This window comes from Sciurus carolinensis, chromosome 5 (assembly GCF_902686445.1).
Source record: "Sciurus carolinensis chromosome 5, mSciCar1.2, whole genome shotgun sequence".
Lineage (NCBI taxonomy): Eukaryota > Metazoa > Chordata > Mammalia > Rodentia > Sciuridae > Sciurus > Sciurus carolinensis.
In genome coordinates, this window is record NC_062217.1 from 50,744,725 (window position 1) to 50,767,960 (window position 23,236).

Consider the following 23,236-nt stretch of genomic DNA (forward strand, 5'->3'; position numbering starts at 1 on the left):
TGCTGGCAGAATAATTAATCAGAAAATGTGAAGATAGAGCAATAGATATTTACAATCTGATAACAAAGAGCAAAGTAATAAATGTTAATGAAAAAAGCCTCAGAATAATGTGAGGAAGCATTTGGTACATCAAGATACCAGAAGTGAAAGAGAGAGAGAGAATTCTATTAAAAGGATTAATAATTTAAAACTTCCAAAACAACATGAAAACACTCATCTACAGATCCAAGAATCTCAACCAACTCCAAGAAGGATAAGTCAAAGGGATTCAAATGGATATTCATCATAGTAAAAATGCTGAAAGACAAGCAAGTAAGAGAAAATGATGTCACTTTGAAGGACATGTCAGTAAGATTAATAACTTACTTCTCATCATAAGAACGTATGCCAGTAGACATTGGACAACATAATCTTATGTACAGCAAATCTGTTTCAATATTGAAGATAAAGTTTCTACAATAGAAAAGTTAGTGACCATTTATTATTTGCATGTGCAATAAGTTCTTTCAGAATTGAAATAAATTGGTTAATTGTGTAGTATATGAATTATATATCAGTAAATCTGTTTTAAAAAATAATAGACAAAATTTCTTTCAAACTTGAAAGTGTGGCAAACACCTACCAATTCCACTTATCTTGATCATTTTTGTTAACTTAAACAGATCTTTCATACCAAACTTCGATTATTTATATTGTAGGCTTTTGGTTTCTTATGCATAGTATAAATTTCATAGGGGTAAAAATTTGGGAGTTCTAGTTTTTCATTTGATATTTCTCAAAAACCTAAAAAAATTATCATTCAGTAGGAGTACTATCAGAATATCTTCCCAAATATATCTGGCCTCTAAGTAGGGAAATTATTAATTTATCAAAAAAGGGACAAAAATCCTTAATGAATTCTGAGTAAATCAGTGGTGATGAGAGTTCTCCATATAGCACACATGTGATATAATGCACCGATAAAAGATAAGAATAATTTCACAGTGTCCCAAGAAGGCATTGCATATGAAATGCAATTTAGACATGAAAAATGTAGCAGAAACAGATGCAGGTATATTCTGCTGAATGGAAAGCCTGTATTTTTTACCATGGTCAAGAACATAAAGGACAAGGAAATATTAAAGAGAAATATTCTGAAATTAAGTAGATTTCTGAAATAGCAACTAAATATTGTATGCTTTCCTGGAAGGAATGGTGAAATAGAGGAGAAAAGATACTGTTGAGACAGCCAGTGTGGTAATTTAAATGAGATTTGTGGTATTGTTTTTCTGATGGAAAAGTTTGCATAATATGGTTTAAAATGTTATTGGTTTCAGTGTATTCATTGAAGTACATATACTCTCTCGCTCACTATATATATATATACACATATATATATATATTTAGTACTGTATATATATATATACACATAGTCAGTACTATGTGTGTGTACACAGTAGTATATACAGTACTATGTATATATATACACTCTTCTAAACTTTTTCAAGTCAGCGCAATGTAGTGGAAGGAGGAAAGTGAGGATAATTGAAAATAGAAGACTTAAAGAGATCAGCCAAATTCATCTAAGATTTCAAAGAAAACATTTGCAGGTAATAAAATTTAATGTTCACTTGCATTTCTATTTTATTGGTTGATCCTTTAATGTGCTTTACATTCATGAATCTAGGAAAAGACTAGAATGAGGAAAAACTCTCTTAATAGTACATCAGAATAGATATTTACCTATTAACTATCATAAAAGCCAGTATGAAATATCTTATTCCAAAAAATATGACATGGACCCTATAGGGAAATTTTGCTAAGAAGGCTGATTATACATTTTAATCAGGTTTTTGTTTAATTAGAACTTTCTGCAATAAGAAAATATTGGAGTTCCTTCCCATATTCAGAAAGCACAGAAGCAGAGATATTCTCCTTTTCCCTCTCCTTTCCTTGATGAGCTTTCAGTCAATCCTTAACATCTAATTCATATTTATCTTTCTAAGAATAGCCTGGTAGATAGCCTGGGTTCTCCAGAGGGCTCTCCTCAGTGTCTCTGTAGTTGTCATGCAGAACCTATTGCATTGTGCTGTGAATCTCACCACAGTTCTAAGACCGCAGTTTTCTCAAAGGCAAATAAAATAGATTTCCTCAGAACATCAGAATATGACTGGTGTAGAGAAGATTTTGAAAGACTGAGGAGTGAATGGATAACAAAAATGGAAGATACAGAACAGTATTCTACCACAGTCTTTGAATCAATAAAAATGTTAGATTAAACCTAAATTAAAATACCTACAGGTGATGTCACCTGTTTAAATGTATGTGTGTGTGTGCGTGTGTGTGTTTAGCTTGATTGTGCTTTTTTCTCTTGCTCTCTTGTACTCAAAGACTGATAAAGTGTAAAATAAAGGAAACAGTATAGAAAAAAGGAAAATTGGAATGCTTGTAGAGTTGCTTGCCAAATAAGTAATGCAGTTTTCTAGAAAGATGTTAATGACAAATAAAAAATATTCATTTGGCCTAAAGTAAAAATTATATTAATAGTAAATCCTAATTAAGTCTGAAATAAATTATTATAGGTTAAGTATGCAATTGAAGCTTCTTTAAACTATAAATGGATAATGGTAATATTTTCATAACTATTTTGTACTTATGAAGAACACCAGCTCCAAGTTCTCTAAGGTTGAAGGGGATTTATTATTGCTCTCAAGCTAATGCTTTTATTTGATAAAGTGGTTTTTCTACCCAGAAAAGATTTCTATAGCTCTATGTTAAAAATAAGCATTCGTAATGTTGGGATCTTAAGATACAATATTTGACTGAGAATCTTGAATATACAGGTAGTCTACATTAATACATAATAAATGTTAAAGGTGAAATGGTAATGTACTATATAATGTTTCTCATGGATTACTACAATTGAATTAACAGTCTCATCACTTTTATAAATTTTATGAGACCCATCAACATTCATGAATAATAAATGGATTTTCAGAGAGCAAATAAAGTAACTCAATGTAGTTAGGAAATACACCAATTTTGAAAGTGTATAGTTATCAATTGTTTTATTATGTTTTTAAACATAAAATTTATATTGATTATTTTAAATATCATTTGCCCAAAATGTGATCATCATTATAGAAAAACAAAAAAGTAAAGGTCCAAATATTGAAACCAATAAGAATGCTTAATAAGATATTCAATTATAAGAGCCACATGATAAATAAATATTTTTAAATACTAGTTTAAAAATAATATAGACCATAGCATAGAAATGAATTTTGAGATTTGAATGATATATCTACACAAACACCCAAAAATATTCTCAAGGAAGAAAACAATATGGACATCTGTCTGTGATTAATCAATATATATTAGAACTTAAATAAATTTTGCAGAACATTATTTGCATTTCTGGGTATTGTATCAGTCATTAAGTCATGTAATAGACAAGAAAAGAAAAAGCATTTTGCAGAATCAATGTTACAGTTTTGTTAATTATATCTTAAAACAGCATTTATATTTCTCTTTATTTTGTATTTATAGTCCCACTATTTGAAATTATAATGGAGACTATATCATAATGGATAAGTTGGGGTTTGGGGAAGAATTGACTTTCTGTGGTGATGAATATCATGTATTTGTGTAGAATTTTCATTAGAGTATTTCACTGTATGAAATTTTACATTATTTTTTTAAAGGCACTAAATAACATGGAAGGTACGTTTGAAACAGTGACTTCTAAACTCAAAAAACTATACATCAAATTCAGTAATAAAGATCCCAGAAATCTAAATTATGAAGGCAGAAGTGATATATTTCTTTTATAGTGAATATTATTATTCTCTTATTTTGTACCAGATTTTAAATATTAATACTTCACTCACCAATAATGTACTCTCATATTCATTCTGTTTCTATTCATTCATAAATAGATAATTAAGTACCCATTGATGAAAAAGTACTTTTTATTAAATCAAACTTCTTCTTTCAACAGCAAACTATTTGTTTTGAATCAAAATGAATATGCCATGGGTGTGAAATTTTAGAAATATATTTAATTAGAAGGATGAACATTAATTTGAAAACTCAGAAAAATAAGATTGGTATAATAATAAAAGATAAACCCATTCTTAAATGTTTTCATTTTCATATCTTCTATATTTAAAGCCACTATTGAAAACTCCTCTATGCAAGATGAAACATGACAACATGAGATTAAATTAGAATCTGAGATACAGTAAAACTGTTTTCAATTCTGTAAGACTGCTGCATTAAGTGTCAAAACAATATGGGTAAAATTTTAAAATAACGAACAACGTAGATCAAACATGATAAATTGCCTTCCAAAGGGAATGTTACGAGAAATAGATTCCCTCTGAAAATAAAATGCACATTTAAATAGAAAAAAAATAACTGTCAACATGGTTCAACTTCAATATCATCTCTCTAATTTCACATATCATGGCTGATAGATGGCATATGATATTTGACATGGCAAGAATATCAAAGATTCCAGTCTAGAAAATAATATTGTAATAGACTCTGAGGTGAACAGAGCCAAAGTTTTTAGTTTTAAGAAATTCAAATTAACAGAACTTTTCTAGAATGGATTGTTTTAATTGGTGAACAAAGTCAAATTAGAATGAATAAAACTTGCTATTCTATCACATTTATGTTTTAATCCATAATACTTTTGACATAATGAAATTCTTCTAATTTTGAAATGTTATTTTCATACATTTTTTGATCAGTTACTTGTTAATTGATCAAATTCTCAGAAAATTTGAATTAGCAGATTTTTGAATGCACTAAAATATTTATATTTAATTGCATAGTTGGGTAGGAATAAGTTATAGAATTTTTAAAGTATGTATTGTACTTTTTTAAATCTCCATTTCATCTCGAGGGCATGATTGCTTCCTCCTTAAAGACTCTGTTTTTTATTATATGAAGTCAAAATATTAATGTATGTCATCTGCTTGACCAAAATATAAAATTAATTATATGTAAAATTCTTAGATGCCCAGCTTTTGGTGGTAGAATAGTAAATGCCAACTCCCTTTATCCTTACTATTTTCACAAATGTGTAAAAATATTTTAAAATATTGATCACACTAATTTTAAATATTATGAATATACTTAAGAAAAAAATTCTTGTACAGTGCTTTTATACTGTTTAGTTCAATATTAGTAAAATTAATACACGAATATAGTTTATCTCTTAAGGCATGAAAAAAGTCAATCTGTATGAGTATTTATGTAGCATTCACATATTAAAATTCTATTTCTACATAATATATTGAGTTAGGAGAATTTTTCCATAAGAAAATGGTATTAAGATATTTTGCTGTTACCATATAGAAATGCTACTGGTTTTTAATGTTGATTCTGTATCCTACAACTTTACCAAAATCATTTGTTGATTCTACATTTGTGTATTTGTGTGTGGAGTCCTTAGGGTTTTCTCTGTATAAGTCCACGTTATCTGCAAAATCAGACAATTTCAATTGCCTCCTTTCCAATTTGAATGACTTTCTTTTTTCCTCTTGATTAATTGCTCTGCTTAAGGTTTTCAGTCCAATGTTGAATGAAATAGGAAAGATGTACACTCTGGTCTTGTTCCTGATTTTAGAGGAAAGCTTTCAGCATTTCCCTACTCAGCATGATGTTAATGTTGAGTTTTTCTTACCTGACTTTACATGTTTGAGATTCTATACCTAAATTGTGGCAAGTTTTCATTTGTTTGTTTGTTTTTGGTACCAGGGATTGAACCCAAGGATGCTTAACCACTGAGTCACATCTCCAAACCTTTTTCATATTTTATTTAGAGATAGGGTCTCAATGAGTTGCTTAGGGCCTCACCAAGTTGCTGACACTAATTTTGAACTTGAGATTTTTATTACGAAGGGATGTGGAATATTTTTCAAATGCTGTGGGGAGCCATCCTTATTTAGCAGAATCAAACTAGGTTGAGCCATGGGACGCAGATCTCTGGCTTCTAGGAACTGGCTACCACAGAGGAATGTCCCAGATTGCCGGGAAGCATGTGGCGCTGCTTAGGAGTGGTTCCCTGTCTGCTTCTGCAATAGTCCCCCTAAGAAAATGGCTCCCCTAACTCCACCCTATCTTGTTCATCACAGAAAAAGCCCCTCCTGGTCCTGGTCCCTTTACCTGTGTGTTATAAAATAAAGAAGAGTTGGGCTACTCCATGCTATTAGAGGCCAGAGCTGGTATGACCAGACCCATCACGGCCCTTTCTCATTTAGAAAGAGTATTGGCTCTTGTGTATTCATTGAGTAGAGAAGTTTATGTGTAATTGATTGATTTATAGCCAACATTGGCCTCAGGCAGTTAACCCTTTTTTCAGCCCTTTTCTCATCCACATGGGATATGACTGAAAGACCCCCACAAAATGCTTTGCCTGAATCTATTGATACAATCAGATTATTTTTTGTCCTTCATTCTGTTAATGTATTGATTATGTTCATTGATTTGTGTATATTGAAACTTCCTTGCATCCTTGGGGGGAACCCCATTTGATCATGATGTATGATCTTTTTAACTGCTCTTGTATTTGGTTTGCTAGTAATTTGTTAAGGATTTTTGCACCAAACATTAAAAGAGAATTTCAGTTTGTAGTTTTGTTTTATCATATGTCCTTGTCTGGGTTTAGTGTAAGGATAATCCTGGCTTCATAGAACTGAGTTTAGAAGAAACTTTTCCTCTTAATTTTTTGGAAGAGTTCTAGAAGAATTGGTATTCCATTTTTTTCTAAGAGTTTGGTCCTATTCTTTGTATAACTTTGGTATCGGTTTCGTGCTTTCTTTTAATCTGTCTTATTTATTTGCATCTTCTCTCCTTTTACTTTTAATCAGTCTACTTAAGACTACCAAAATTTTATCTTAAAAAAGCCATTTGATTTCATGTGTCTTTTTTATATTTTAGTCTCAATTTCATGATTTTTACCTCTGAACTTTATTATTTCTCACCTTCTACCAATTTTAGTTAAATCTTTGGATTTTCTAAAAAATGAGATATTTTATCCATGAGATGAAATGTTTCCTCTCAGAAGTACTTTTGGTGAATCTCATAGACTTCAGTATCCCATGACTTTCTAATATATTTCATTTCTCTCAAATTTTTAAAAAATTAGTTTCTTCGCTGACTCATTGGTTATTTAGTTTTATTTCCTTGTATTTATAAATTTTTGAAACTGTCTTTTACTGATTTATTGTTTTGTATATTGCAGTTTGACTAGATTTTAGATGTGAATTCACTGTTCTTCAGTTTGTTGAAATTTATTTTGTGACTAAGGACATGATGTATCCTGGAAAATGTCCCATGTAGAGATGAAAAGAAAGGAATAAATAAAAAATTCCATTTATAATAACTTCAAAAATATACTAGGAGTAAATTTAAGAGGCAAACATTTTTACAATAAAAGTTAGAAAATACTGATGAAATTAATTGAAAATACACAAGTAATTGGAAATATACCCCATGCTCATGAATTAGAACATTGCTAAAATGATCATATTACTCAAACACACATGTAGACTCAACATAAGCCATGTCAAAATGCCAATGGCATTCTTCACAGAAATAGAAAAAAAAAAAAAAACTAAACTAAATCTTCCATGGAATCATAAGGAGACCTTGAAAGCAAACTTGAGGAAAAGAACCAAGACTGAGATATAATAGTACCTGACTTCAAAATATACTACAAAATTATTGTAATCAAAAGAACATGGTACTGGCATATAAATAGGTAGTATGGAACAGTAGAACAGGGTAGAAAACCTAGGAAAAGAAAAACAAACATGAATTTGCAGTTAACTGATGGATTATTGACAAACTCAATAAAAACACTTATTTGGGGAAAAGGCATACTATATACAATAAATGTTTTTTGAAAAATTCCATAGCCACTTACAGAAGAATGAAATAAGATCTTATTTTGTGTTGGTTGTATATAAAAACAAACTCAAGGAAGTGCAGCCTTAAAAATGTAAGACTTGGGTTGGGGATATAGCTCAGTTGGTAGAGTGTTTGCCTAGCATGCACAAGGCCCTGGGTTTAATCCCCAGCACCACAAAAAAAAAGTAGACTTGTTACTATGAAACTGCTATAAGAAAAAATATGGAAATGCTTCATGACATTGGTCAGGACAAGGTAACAAAACCAAAAATAGACAAATGTGTTTACTTCAAACTGAAAACCTTCTGAACAACAGTGAAAACAACAGTGAAGCAATAACTCACAGAATAGGAAAACCATAATTGAACTCTAGATCTGATAAGCTGACAGGGGATAATATCCAAAATACATAAGGAACACAAGCATCTCAATAGCAAAATTAAATAAATAAGATATCACTAAAAAAATAAGCATAGGACCTGAATTGACATTTCTTAAAAGAAGAGGGGCATGTGAATCTCCACATCCGGTATATCCACAGGAATGGGATCCTACTTAGAATAAGATACACTCCGTGTTTGTATAAATCTGTCAAATGGACTCTACTATCACTTAAAAAAAAACAAATAATAAAAATGAAGACATATGTGATCACGACCAAGAGGTACATGAAAAAATGTTCAATATCATCAATGATTAGGGAAATTCAAGGTAAAATCACAGTGAGACATCATTTCACACCTGGTAGCATGGCCATTAACAAAAAGACAAAAATAGCAGTAGGCATTGAGAAAAAAGGAACCCTTACACACTGTTAGTGGGAATGTTAGTACAGTCATTATTGGCAAAGGAATGGGGATTCCTGAAAAAAGAAAATTAGAACGACCATATTATTCATCAGTACCATTGCTGCTTCTATATCCAACAAATGAAACCATATGTGAAAGATATATTTTTTATAATAACCAGAATTGGAATCAATCTGAGTGTCCATCAATGGATGAATAAAGAAAATTATGCATGTATATGTATATGATTATATATATATATATGCACACAAATTTTTTATATTCAAGATCTTAACTTCTGATTTATGATTACAATAAAATATACTAATCATGTGTTATGCTTTGGATCTTGAGTGTCTCAAAAAGTTCAAATGTGAATGACTTTGTTGCCATCCTGTTGAGAAATAGTAGGAATCTTTGCGAGTTTGGGTTCAATGGAAAAACTGAGGACATTTGTGGACTCCCTTGAAAGGAATATTTAATCTCTGGTCCTTCCTCTCTCTCACCGCAATGAGATGCACTGTTTTCTCTGCTGTAATGAACTACCTTACCATAATTCCAGAGGCAACAGGGCCACGTGACCATGTACTACAATCTCTGAAGCCATGAGCCAAAATGAATTCATCTTCCTTATAAGTTGATTTTCCTGGCTACTTTGTCACAGTGATGGAAAAGTGTACTTTTGATATACAGAACATAATAATGTGACACACTTTTCACAGGTTTACTTAGTAGCATACTCATTCAGCAAATGACAATCATGTAGAAATATAATATCCTCCAGTGTTTCAAGAGTTGAATATAGAGAATGTGTTTTCATAACACTTTAATTCTCATTTGTAGCAAATTTCCTGGGTTACTAATAGATACAATTTAAGTAAAAGGAAAAATAGGCCTGGCACAGTGGCACATGTCTGCAATCCCAGTGGCTGGGGAAGCTTAGGAAGGAGGATTGCAGGTTTAAAGCCAGCCTCAGCAATTTAGCAAGGCTTTTAGTAGTGAGGCACTTAGGAACTCAGTGAAACCCTGTCTCTAAATAAAATATAAAAAGGACTGGGAATGTGGCTCTGGGATTAAGCACTCCTGGGTTCGATCCTCAGTACCAAAAATTAAAAAAAAAGGAAAAATAATACACAGAAAATTCTCCAATATAAATGCAAAGTGTGTATTTCCTCTGATGTATCTTCCATCCACATAAGTAATCTGAACTCATCTTTTTCTCTTCTTAAAATAGTTTCTTGTAAAGCATTTTGAGACTCACAGGGAAGCTATTCCACGTTGATTCAAAATCTCAAATTATCTAAAATTTAGTTATAAATTTGTGTTTAAAATTTTCCAATTTTCTTATTTAATTTTTTATTTTCATTTAACTATCTAAACCATTTGGATTATGGTCAGTTTCTTAAGGTGCACTGCTGTTTTGCTGATGTCAAGAAATTCTAAATCTTATGTTTTTTTGAAAACAATAAATATAAGGTTTTTATTAAAACATCTTTAAAATTGCTTTCTACAGGAGAAATTCCTATAAATATTATATAAAATAATTATCTTTCTTTTAATGTATTCATGTAGATAAGTTTAAATGACCTATTATATTAAAATGTTTTTATTATTTTCAAGCACAAAAGGATTTCACATATTAAACAGAATCAAAGTGATGAATAAAACTTAACTCTATTTGTCCCACATTGCAATAAAATCTTCTGATTATGTGCTTTAACTACTATGACAAATTCTACTAAACACAGATAAAGGAGTTGGAGACCAAATTAAACTTTTCACTTAGTATAAGTGTCCTTATCTATAGTACAGTTTCTAAGTCAGGAAACTGTTCTTCTCCATAAGCTGAGTATTATAAGACATCTACTCCTTCATAGGGATACCAAAAAGATTAAATGCATGACAAATAACTTTGTAAGTTGATAATTGAGAGTATTAATGTAAAAATAAAGTATTATTTCAAATGTGCAGCTTAAATAAGAAATAGTACAAAAAGAATTCCACTTTAAACTTGAACATCTGGCTAATTTGTAACATCTTCATAAAATTAATTTTTCTTAATGTATTTGCTATTGGAATAATCTAACACTCCGATAAAATTGACCAACTATTTAGAGGTGCATAGATCCAAACCTACTGATCATTCTGTTTTCCGTGACCAATGAATAAGTAGAATTGAATCATGTTTCCCATTACGGTATTAGCTTATTCAATTTAATGTTATAATCATGCTGTTTCTAAACCAGGTAGCCACAATGATTTTCTAAGTCTCTTTCATTTGACTAATATTTACTTATGTTCAAAATGTATATAGGAAAAAGAGAAGAACTTTTATGTAAAAACAGAAAGTTTAAAAAGCTTTCTTAGAAAAACTTGCTTGAGTTTGAATAATAAGCAGCAATTAGTTAAATGAAAATCAAATTTCAGAGAGAAAAATACTCTAGAAGGAACAAAGTTCTGAACCTTCATAATATGTGAAAAAATATTCTTTTTGTTTAATTTGCGTGATTATTCTATTTTCTTAAATTCAAGTAAATTAGATTTAGTATTTTTTCTAGCTATAGCATTCATTATGAAGTCATTATTCAGATATTTAAAACTAATAAAAAATTCTGAGAATTTTCTGAAATGTATCTAGCTCATAGAAAATATACTTTATTGAGAACAGTGAAGCCATAAAGCAATATAATAAAATTAGTTTACACTAGCTGTTTATGTCAGATCAATTTCTTTATTGTATTTTTGTAAAAAGACAGTCCTTTTGAATTTCCTCCAGTATTTTCTTAGGATGAAAGTTTCTTAAATACAGGAAAATCTATTATTATAGGGTATTTACTCATCAATTATTTTCCTTTGTTTTAATCTAAATGTTTATGGTATTTTGTAAATTTTTGTTTCCTTTGTAAATTAAGATCTTTTTAAGCAGGTTCTTTTCCATATATTATAGGCTTTTTAATGTAGTCATATCTTTTTGTTTCATTTTTTAAATTTTTTTTGTTTTAATTTTAGGTGCATTTTTTTCTCCCTAATGTTCAGAAGAAAATTTATCTGACAATAATGTCCTCTCTTTTTCACTTTTGTGTATATCAGCAGAGTAAGAAGTTTAGGTTTTCATAACCTTAATTTAGGCCTTCCTGAGAACAGGCTTTTTGAGAATGGAGTATTATACTTAGTGTTCATAGAGACATTCATTGGTTCTTTGTTATTCCTCCATATTTCAGAGGATTATCCTCAGTACCATAAATTAATAATTAAATAAATAAATTTTAAAATTCAATACTATGCTTGAAGAAAAAAAAAAAATCAAACAAGGATGCAATACCCAGAAAATTTTCTCATTGAAAAACAATAAAGAAATTAAACCATTTCAGACACATAAAATTAGTGGGAAAGTTAATCATTAGTACACTTGCCATGCACTGATGGTGAATCTTTCAGGCTGAAAGGAAAGAGCTTGAACAAAACAAAAGGAGAACGAATGGTAAAAGTAACTGTATAGGTAAATATGTAAGTTGTACCATATTTTTGTTTGGAACTCTACATTGTGTTTCCTATCTGATTTAGGACAGATGAAATAGATCCAAATTTACTTTAAAAGATACATGATCTATGAAAATGTTATTCATGATAGTAAAATGCATAGTGAGGAAAGGTGCTATTGAAGATGATGGGAATTTAAGCTAATTTGTAAAAAAAAACAACCAGGAAGTTTATTGCAATTACTATTATTATTATCTACTATTAGTTAGGGTTTTTTGTTTTGTTTTGTTTTTTGGCATTATTTTTTTAAGTTCTTGGTGTATTCTGGATATTAATCTTCTGTCAGAAGAGAAGCTGGCAAAGATTTTCACACATTCTATAGCCTTTCTTCAGCCAATCTGTCCCCAACCGCAGGACTACAACGGGAACCTGGAAGGGGGAGCAGGGGATTGGGAGAGACAAGAGACACGAGAAATGGAGACAGGACAAAAACCTGATCAAGTCTCCTTTATTAAGGAAGTGAGTCCAGTCTATATTAAGTACAAAAGCCAATCAGAGGAAAGTAAGGAAGCAAACTTGGCCAATCATAAAGCACCACGCAACCTAGCCTGATATACACATAGTATTGACTGACACTTACGTGTGCAGGAGAGGCACGCCCGCCAGTATTCGGCAGGCGCCATCTTAGCTCAACATGTGGCAAGGCGGGGGCGTGGCCTGCCGGCTCCAGACACCAATCAGTTTTTTCCCTTTGCTGTGCAGGAGTGTTTTTATTTGAATCCTTCCCATTTATTTTTTATTCTGATATTTGGGCTCTTTTTGAGGAAGTTGTTGCCTGTGCCTGTATGTTGGAATGTTAATCCTGTGTTTTCTTCTAGCAGTTGCAGATTTTATGGTCTAATGCATAGAACTTTGAGTTGGCTTTTGTGCAGATGAGAGATAGGTATCTAATTTCATTCTTTTACTTCATATGACCAATTTTCCCAGGCTGTCTTTTCTCCAATATATGTTTTTGCTGTCTTTGTCAAGGATCAGATGAGTATATTTGTGTAGGTTTTTCTCTGTGTCTTGCATTTTATTGATCTTCCTGTCTGTTTCTAAGTCAATATAACGTTTTCTTTGTTACTATAGCTCTGTAGTATAATTTAAAATTGAGCATTGTGATTCCTTTAACATTGTTCTTATTGCTCAGGATTGCTTTGGCTATTCAGGGTCTTTTGTTTTTAACGTTAATTTTTGGCCTTTTTTCTTGTTTTGTGAAGAATGGCATTTGCATTTTGAAGGGAGTCTTGTGAAAACAGAAAGGAGACCAACAGAGCACAGGATGGAAAATAAGGTTAAGGAGAAGTGGAAGGCAGGGCAAGGTAAGGGTAAAGTGGAATGAGGTGGATGAAATTATGCTGTGCTCAGGTATGAATATATCACAATTAATCATACAATTATGTACAATTATAGTAATTATAATTCATCAATAAAAATGTTTTAAAATGACATAAAAATGGGCAACATGTATATAAAAAATATGCTCAACATCACTAATCTTCAGAGAAAGGCAAATCAAATAGGGATTGACCCTGTTCTAGTCAAAATGACAATTATCAAGATGCTAGCTAGCATTTATGAGAAACTCACAGCCAGTATTGTGATCAATTATGAAAGATTGAAAGTTCACCTGCCTGAGCAGGAACAAGTCAATGATTCTCTGTTCCACTAATAATATTTAACAATGTACCGAAAGTTCTATTTAAAGTAATTACACAATAAAAAGAATTAGAAGGCATTCACACCAGATAGGAATAAAGAAAACAATCTTAATTCACAGATATCATAATCCTATAGGAGAGCTAAAAGAGTCTACATAAAAAGTTCCTAGAGGGGGTTTTAAGATGGCGGACTAGAGGGTGGATGCATTTCATGTTGCTCCAGCACTTAGGATTCAAGAAGAGGAGATATTGAGAGACTTGGGAACAACTCAAAACTGCCGGGTGAGTCTTTCCCGTTGTGGAGGTGTCCCGGATGGGGCAGTAGTCCCTGAACGCAGGGAACTTTGTGAAGTAGAGTTGCCCAACGAGACACCCCTCCCCCCACTGGAGCAGTGAACTCGGACAACTGGGAGCATTGTAGAGGAGGCTGCTCAGCACAATGTTTGGACTTGGAGCAAACCACCGGGGCTCTGGGCGGCTGCCTGGAGGAGGAGGCACATGGTGGGTCGCTTGGACTTGGAGCAACCGCACGGAACACCGGGCAGCTTCCAGGAGGAGGAGGCGTGTGGCGGGTCACTTCTAGGAGATTAGGTGCAGAGCATGGTCCAGGACCTAGGCGGCATCTTGGTGGAAGAGCCACACAGAGACAAGTTGAGGGGCGGAGGGAAGGTTCCAGGACTGTGGGCAACTTCTCTGAAGAAGGGCAGCCTAAGGAATCTCTTCTGTGCAGGGTGAGGCTCCCAGGCCCTGGAGGTAGATCAGGGCCCCTGGGAAGATTGCAGAAGAAGGCTGCCCAGCCCATGGTAGTTGTGGATTGAGGGGAACCTCAGGAGGGGACCGACCAGCGAGATCTCCCCACTGGGTGAGTCTTCACTGCCGGGTGAGGTTTTCCCACAAGGGTGGTAAAACCAGAGACACAGGCCCAAACAGGCCTTGCCTCAGTCCGCAACCTAGTTCCACTTTGGATGACCATTGGTCAATAAGTGGAGGTACCTCTGACCACTAGCTGGGAATATACCCCACCTGAAGGTCACCACACCTATAGAGGCACCTTCCTTGTGGAGCACTGCATTATCAACTTCCTTCAAGACTTCAGGCTACTGAAGGCTAAGAGGGGATATACTAGAAATCTTCAGGGACACTATAAGTCAATAGAGGAAATCTGCAATATCTCAGCGATCCGCTGATACCTGAACCATATGAGAAAACAAGGGAAGAAAATGCCCCAAACAAATCTAGATATTACATCAATAAAATCCAATGACAACATGGCAGAAGAAATGACAGAAAGAGAATTCAGAATGTACATAATTAAAATGATCAGGGAAGCAAACAAGGAGTTGAAAGAGCAAATGCAGGCATTGAATGATGAGATGAAAGAGCAAATGCAGGCATTGAATGATCCCACCAATCGACGGTTAAAAGAGCAAATACAGGAAGCAAAAGATCATTTCAATAAAGAGCTAGAGATATTGAAGAAAAAACTGAACAGAAATCCTTGAAATGAAGGAAATAATAAACCAAATTAAGAACTCCACAGAAAGCATAGCCAATAGGATAGAACACCTGGAAGACAGAACCTCAGATATTGAAGAAAAAATATTTAATCTTGAAAACAAAGTTGACCAAACAGAGAAGATGGTAAGAAATCATGAACAGAATCTACAAAAATTATGGGATATCATGAAAAGGCCAAATTTAAGAATTATTGAGATTGAGGAAGGCTTAGAGAAACAAACCAAAGGAATGAATAATCTATTCAATGAAATAATATCAGAAAATTTCCCAAATCTGAAGAATGAAATGGAAAATCAAGTACAAGAGGCTAAAAGGACTCCAAATACACAAAATTTCAACATACCCACACCAAGGCACATTATAATGAAAATACCTAACACACAAAATAAAGACAGAATTTTAAAGGCTGTGAGAGAAAAGAATCAAATTATATTCAGGGGGAAACCAATACGGATATCAGCAGATTTTTCAATCCAGACCCTAAAAGCTGGAAGGGCCTGGAACAACATTTTTCAAGCCCTGAAAGAAAATGGATGCCAAACAAGAATCTTATACACAACAAAACTTAACTTCAGATTTGATGATAAAATCCTTCATGATAAACAAAAGCTAAATGAATTTACAAAAAGAAAGCCAGCATTACAGAACATTCTCAGCAAAATATTCCATGAGGAAGAGATGAAAAACAACGATACAAATCAGCAAAGGGAGGAACTATCCTAAAGAAATTGTCAAATAAAGGAGAAACCAAGTCATGTCAAAAAAAAAAAAAATGAGCCAAATGACCAGGGATACAAATCATATCTCAATAATTACCCTGAATATTAATGGCCTGAACTCATCAATCAAAAGACATAGTCTGGCAGATTGGATTAAAAAGAAAGATCCAACAATATGTTGCCTGCAAGAGACTCATCTCATAGAAAAAGATACCCATAGACTAAAGGTGAAAGGATGGGGAAAATCATACCATGCACATGGGCTCAGCAAAAAAGCTAGGGTACCCATCCTCATTTCAGATAATGTGGACTTCAAGCCAAAGTTACAGGAGGGATAAAGAAGTACATTTCACACTGCTTAAGGAAAACATAAATCAGAAAGACATAACAATCATAAATATCCAAGCCCCAAACAGTGGCTCATCCAAGTATGTCAAACAAATCCTTCTCAATTTCAGAAACCAAATAGACTACAACACAATAATACTAGGTGATTTTAACACACCTCTCTCATAACTGGACAGAGCTTCCAAACAAAAATCAAACAAAGAAACCATAGATTTCAATAACATAATCAATAATTTAGACTTAACGGACATTTATAGAATATACCATCCAACAAAGAGCGAATGCACTTTCTTCTCAGCAGCACATGGATCCTTCTCTAAAATAGATCATATATTATGCCACAAAGCTGACATTAGCAAATACAAGAAGATAGAGACACTACCTTGTGTTCTATCAGATCATAATGGATTGAAGTTAGAAATAAATGAAAGAGTAAAAAACAGAAACTACTCCAACACCTGGAGATTAAACAATATGCTATTATATGATGAATGGATAACAGAAGACATCAGGAAGGAAATTAAAAAATTCTTAGAGGTAAATAAGAACAAAGAAAAATCATATCAAAATTTCTGGGACACTATAAAAGCAGTACTTAGAGGATAATTTATTTCATGGAGCACATTCAATAAAAGAAGAAAAAATCAACAAATAAACGACCTAAAACTACAGCTCAAAGCCCTAGAAAAACCAGAACAGATCAAAACCAAAAGTAATAGAAGACAGGAAATAGTTAAAAGCAGAGCTGAAATCAATGAAATTGAAACAAAAGAAATAATTCAAAAAATTGACAAAATAAATAGTTGGTTCTTTGAAAATGTAAACAAAATTGATAAACCCTTAGCCACACTAACAAAGAGAAGAAGAGAGAAAACACAAATTATTAAAATTTGGAATGAACAAGGAAATATCACAACAGACATGACTGAAATAACAAACATAATTAGAATCTATTTTGAAAATCTGTACTTCCAACAAAATAGAAAATTTCAAAGACACCAACAGGTTTCTAGAGACATATGAATTGCCTAAACTGAACAAGGAGGACATACACAATTTAAATAGACCAATGTCAAGTAATGAAATAGAAGAAGTCATCAAAAGCCCACCAACAAAGAAAAGTCCAGGACCAGATGGGTTCTCAGCTGAGTTCTACAAAACCTTTAAAGAAAAGCTCATTCCAATACTTCTCAAAGTATTCCATGAAATAGAAAAGGAGGGAACCCTCCCAAACTCATTCTATGAAGTCAATATTACCCTGATACCTAAACCAGACAGAGACACATTGAGGAAAGAAAATTTCAGATCAATATCCTTAATGAACATCCACTTAAAAATTCTCAAGAAAATTTTAGCAAATCGCGTACAAAAACATATTAAAAAGATAGTGCAACGTTATCAAGTGGGTTTCATCCCAGGGATGCAAGTTTGGTTCAACATCAGGAAATCAATAAATGTTATTCACTGTATCCACAGACTTAAAGTCAAGAATCTCATGATTATTTCAATAAATGCAGAAAAAGCATTTGATAAAATACAGCACCACTTCATGCTCAAAACACTAGATAAAATAGGGATAGTGGGAACATTCCTTAACATTGTAAAGGCTATGTATGCTAAGCCCACGGCTAATATCATTCTAAATGGTGTAAAACCGAAAACATTCCCCCTAAAAACTGGAACAAGGCAGGGATGCCCTCTTTCCCCACTTCTATTCAACATTGTCCTTGAAAATCTAGCCAGAGCAATTAGACAGACCAAAGAAATTAAAGGGATACAAATAGGAAAGGAGAACTCAAACTATCACTATTTGCTGATGATATGATTATATACTTAGAGGAACAAGGAAATTCCACCAGAAAACTTTTAGAACTCATAAGTGAATTCAGTAAAGGAGCAGGATATAAGATCAATGCTCATAAATCCAATGCATTTTTATACATAAGTGATGAATCTTTGGAAAGAAAATTTAGGAAAACTACCCAATTCACAATAACTTTGAAAAATAAAATAAAATATTTGGGAATCAATCTCACAAAAGAGGTGAAAAACCTCTACAATGAGAACTACAGAACACTAAAGAAAGAAAACCTTTGAAGATGGAAAGATCTCCCATGTTCTTGGATAGGAAAAATTAATATTGTCAAAATGGTCATACTACCAAAAGTGCTATACAGATTCAATGCAATTCCAATTAAAATCCCAATGACGTACCTTACAGAAATAGAACAAGCAATCATGAAATTCATGTGGAAGAATAAGAAACCCAGAATAGCTAAAGCAATCCTTAGCAGGAAGAGTGAAGCAGGGGTTATCGCAATACCAGAACTTCAACTATACTACAGAGCAATAGTAACCAAAACAGCATGGTATTGGCACCAAAATAGACAGGTAGATCAATGGTACAGAATAGAGGACACAGACACAAACCCAAATAAATACAATTTTCTCATACTACACAAAGGGGCCAAAAATATGCAATGGAGAAAAGATAGCCTCTTCAACAAATGGTGCTGGGAAAATTGGAAATCCATATGCAACAGAATGAAACTAAACCCATATCTCTCACCGTGCACTAAACTCAACTCAAAATGGATTAAGGACCTCAGAATCAGACCAGAGACTCTGCAGATTATAGAAGAAAAAGTAGGTCCAGATCTTCAACATGTCAGCTTAGGACCAGACTTCCTTAACAGGACACCCATAGAACAAGAAACAAAAGCAAGAATCAATAACTGGGATAGATTCAAACTAAATAGCTTTTTCTCAGAAAAGGAAACTATTAGCAATGTGAAGAGAGAACCTACAGAGTGGGAGAAAATCTTTGCCACTCATACTTCAGCTAGAGCGCTGATCTCCACAATCTAATAAAGAACTCAAAAAACTCTACACCAAGAATACAAATAACCCAATTGACAAATGGGCTAAGGAAATGAACAGACACTTCACAGAAGAAGATCTACAAGCAATCAACAGGTATATGAAAAAATGTTCAACATCTCTAGTAATAAGAGAATTGCAAATCAAAACCACCCTAAGATTCCATCTCACTCCAATTAGAATGGCAATTATCAAAAATACAAACAACAACAGGTGTTAGCGAGGATGTGGGGGAAAAGGTACACTCATACATTGCTGGTGGGGCTGCAAATTAGTTCAACCACTCTCGAAAGCAGTGTGGAGATTCCTTAGAAAACTTGGAATGGACCCACCATTTGACCCAGCTATCCCACTCCTTGGCCTATCCCCAAAGGACTTAAAGTCAGCATACTAAAGAGATACAGCCACATCAATGTTCATAGCTGCTCAATTCACAATAGCCAGATCATGGAACCAACCTAGATGCCCTTCAATTGATGAATGGTTAAAGAAACAGTGGTATATGTATACAGTGGAATATTACTCAGCCATAAAGAATGATAAAATTATGGCATTTACAGGCAAATGAATGAAACTGGAGAATACCATGCTAAGTAAGTTAAGCCAATCTCAAAAAAAAACAAAGGTCGAATGATCTCTCTGATAAGTGGATGATGACACATAATGGGGAGAGGGAGCGGTTAGTGTTAGGGTTAGGCTTAGGGTTAGGGAGTGGGACAAGAGTGGATGAAGGAAGGACTGTAAAGAGGGAAAGGAGGGGTGGGAGGAGTGGAGGGGAGGGAAAAAATAACAGAATGAATCAAACAACATTACCCTATGTAAATTTATGATTTCACAAATGGTATGCCTTTACTCCATGTACAAACAGAGAAACAACATGTATCCCATTTGTTTACAATAAAAAAAAAGGAAAAAAAAAAGTTCCTAGAGTCACTAAATGAATTCAGCACATTTGCAGGGTACATTAATCTCTAAAATCACCGTTTGTACCTTGTACCAATGAATAGTGTGGGAAAAAAAAAAAAGGAACAAAGAAAACAATTCAATTTATAGCACCATCTGAACAGCACCATCTGAACAACTCAAATAACTATATTTAAATCTGGCCAAAGAGGTAAAACAAAAAAGCTAAACAACATTGCAGGAAGAAATTAAAGACAACATTTATAAATAAAAATAGGTACCATGTTCAGGGTTTTGATGACTCATAATTAAGATGGGCATAATCTTGGAAATCAGCTATGGCGATGATGATTGCACAGCATTGAGTGTATTAAATATTATTGAATATTCACCCTAAATTATAATATACAACTATAAAAAAGGTAAAAATTTATATCTTTTTTATGTGTTTGCATCCTAAAATTTGTGAGTTTGTAAGTACTACAGAAATGCAATACTAAATAAAGCATTTACATTTAGTATGACTCACAAAGAAATGTATGATGCTCTTTTTATTATTTTTTTTTATTTATTTGGATCTTTTTACATAACAATAGAGAATATTTTGAAATGTTATGAATACGTGAAATAAGTATAACTTGTTCTAATTAGGCTCCTATTATTGTGATTATTTGTTAGGACCGGTGAATGAACTGTGGTCCTTACGCTCCCTACTGGGAACTCTCAGCACAAAGGTGTTGATCTGAGACTGCCCAGCTGCTATGGTGACTCCCTGTTCAAAGGTAAACTTCATGCCAGCCATGGATTTATCAGTTCTTAACCTTGGTTCAAACACCAACTGACCCAGGGTAGAGAATTATGGGTGCAAGCTGATCGTTTTAATTGGGCTGATTATACTCTCAACTGGTTCTGTTTACCTTGAAGAAACTTTCTCACAATAATTCCTATTGATGTTAAAACCTATATAATAAATATGCTAAACTTGTTCGTGGTCACTGCTTCCCTATCAGGGTTGTTAGTAAACCACCCAGAATCAGCTTTTGCTCTATTTGTGTGTCCGTTTGTCTTTTCTTCATGCCCTCAGTACCATTTGGTTATCTGAATTTATGACCATGTAGGTTGTGGCCATAGTACATGATATGGAGTTACAGTGATTGTATATTCATATATGAGGATAGGAAGATGTCCAATTCATTCTACTGACTTTCCTATTACTGGGATATCTCACCTCGGTTCCCTTCATACCCCTTTGTCTAGTCTAATGATTGTCTAATCTTCCCTTCCCTTGTTCTGAGTTAGCATGCACATATCAGAGAGAACATTCTGCCTTTGTTTTTTAGAGACTGACTTATTACACTTAGCATTATATTCTCCAGTTCCATTCATTTACTGCCAAATGCAATAATTTATTTCTTCTTTATGACTGAGTAATATTCCATTGTGTATATATTACACATTTTCTTTATAGATTTATCTGTTATAGGGTATCTACGTTGCTTCCATAGCTTGACTATTGTAGGCTGATCTGTTATAAACATTGATGTGTCTGCATCATTGTAATATGCTGATTTTAAACCTTTTGGGTGTAAACCAAGGAGTAGGATAATGGGGTCAAATGGTGGTTCCATTCCAAATTTTCTAAGAAATCTCCTTACTGCTTTACAGAGTGACTGCACCAATATCCAGTCCCACCAGCAATGTATGAATGAACTTCTTTCCCCACATCCTTGTCAACATTTATTGTTATCTGTATTCTTGATAATTGCCATTCTGATTGGAGTGAGATGGAATCTCAGTGTAGTTTTAATTTGAATTTCTCTAAATGCTAGAGATGTTGGACACTTTTTTCATAAATTTTTTGACCATTAATATTTCTTCTTATGTGAAGTGCCTGTTCAGTTCCTTAGTCCATTTATTGATTGGACTATTTGTTATTTGATGTTAAGTTTTTGATTTCTTTGTATATCTTGGAGAATAATGCTGTATCTGAAGTATAAGGGTAAAGATATTTTTTCCATTCTTTAGGCTCTCTCTTCACATGCCTGATTATTTTCCTTTGCTGTAAAGAAGATTTTTACTTGGATATCATCCCATTTATTGATTCTTGATTTTATTTCTTGTGCTTTAAGAGTCTTGTTTGGGAAATTGTTTCCTAAGCTGACATGATAGAGTTTTGGGTCAAATTTTTCTTTTATTAGATGCAGTGTCTCTTATCCAATGCCTAAGTCCTTGATTCCACTTTGAGTTGAGTTTTGTATGGGGTGAGAGATGGAGGTTCAATTTCATTCTACCACATATGGATTTCCAGTTTTCCCAGCACCATTTGTTGAAGAGGCTATCTTTTCTCCAATGTATGTTTATGGTACCTTTGTCTAGGAAGAGATAACTGTATTTATGTGGGTATGACTCTGTTTCTTTTAATCTGTTCCCTTGGTCTTCATGTCTGTTTTTATGTCAATTCCATGTTATTTGTTGTTTGCTTGTTTATTTGTTTTTAAAACTGTATCTCTGTAGTATAGAGTCTAGTATTATGATGCCTCCTGTGTCACTTTTCTTGCTAAGGATTGCTTTGGCTATTCTGGGTCTCTTATTTTTCCAAATGAATTTCATGACTGCTTTTTCTGTTTCTATGAAGATTGTCACTGAAATTTTGATAGAAATTGCATTAAATTTGCATAGTGCTTTTGGTTGTATGGTCATTTTTACAATATTAACTCTGCCTATCCAAGAACATGGAAGATCTTTCCATCTTCCAAGGTGTTCATCAATTTCTTTCTTTAGCATTCTATAATTTTCATTGTAGAGGTCTTTCACCTCATTCATTAGATTGTTTCCCAGTTATTTTATTTTTTTATTTTATTTTTTGAGGCTACTGTGAATGGAATAGTTTTCCTAATTTCTCTTTCAATTGATTTGTCATTGGAGTATAGGAATACAATTGATTTGGAGAGTTAATTTTGTATCCTGCTACTTTTCTGAATTCACTTGAGTTCTA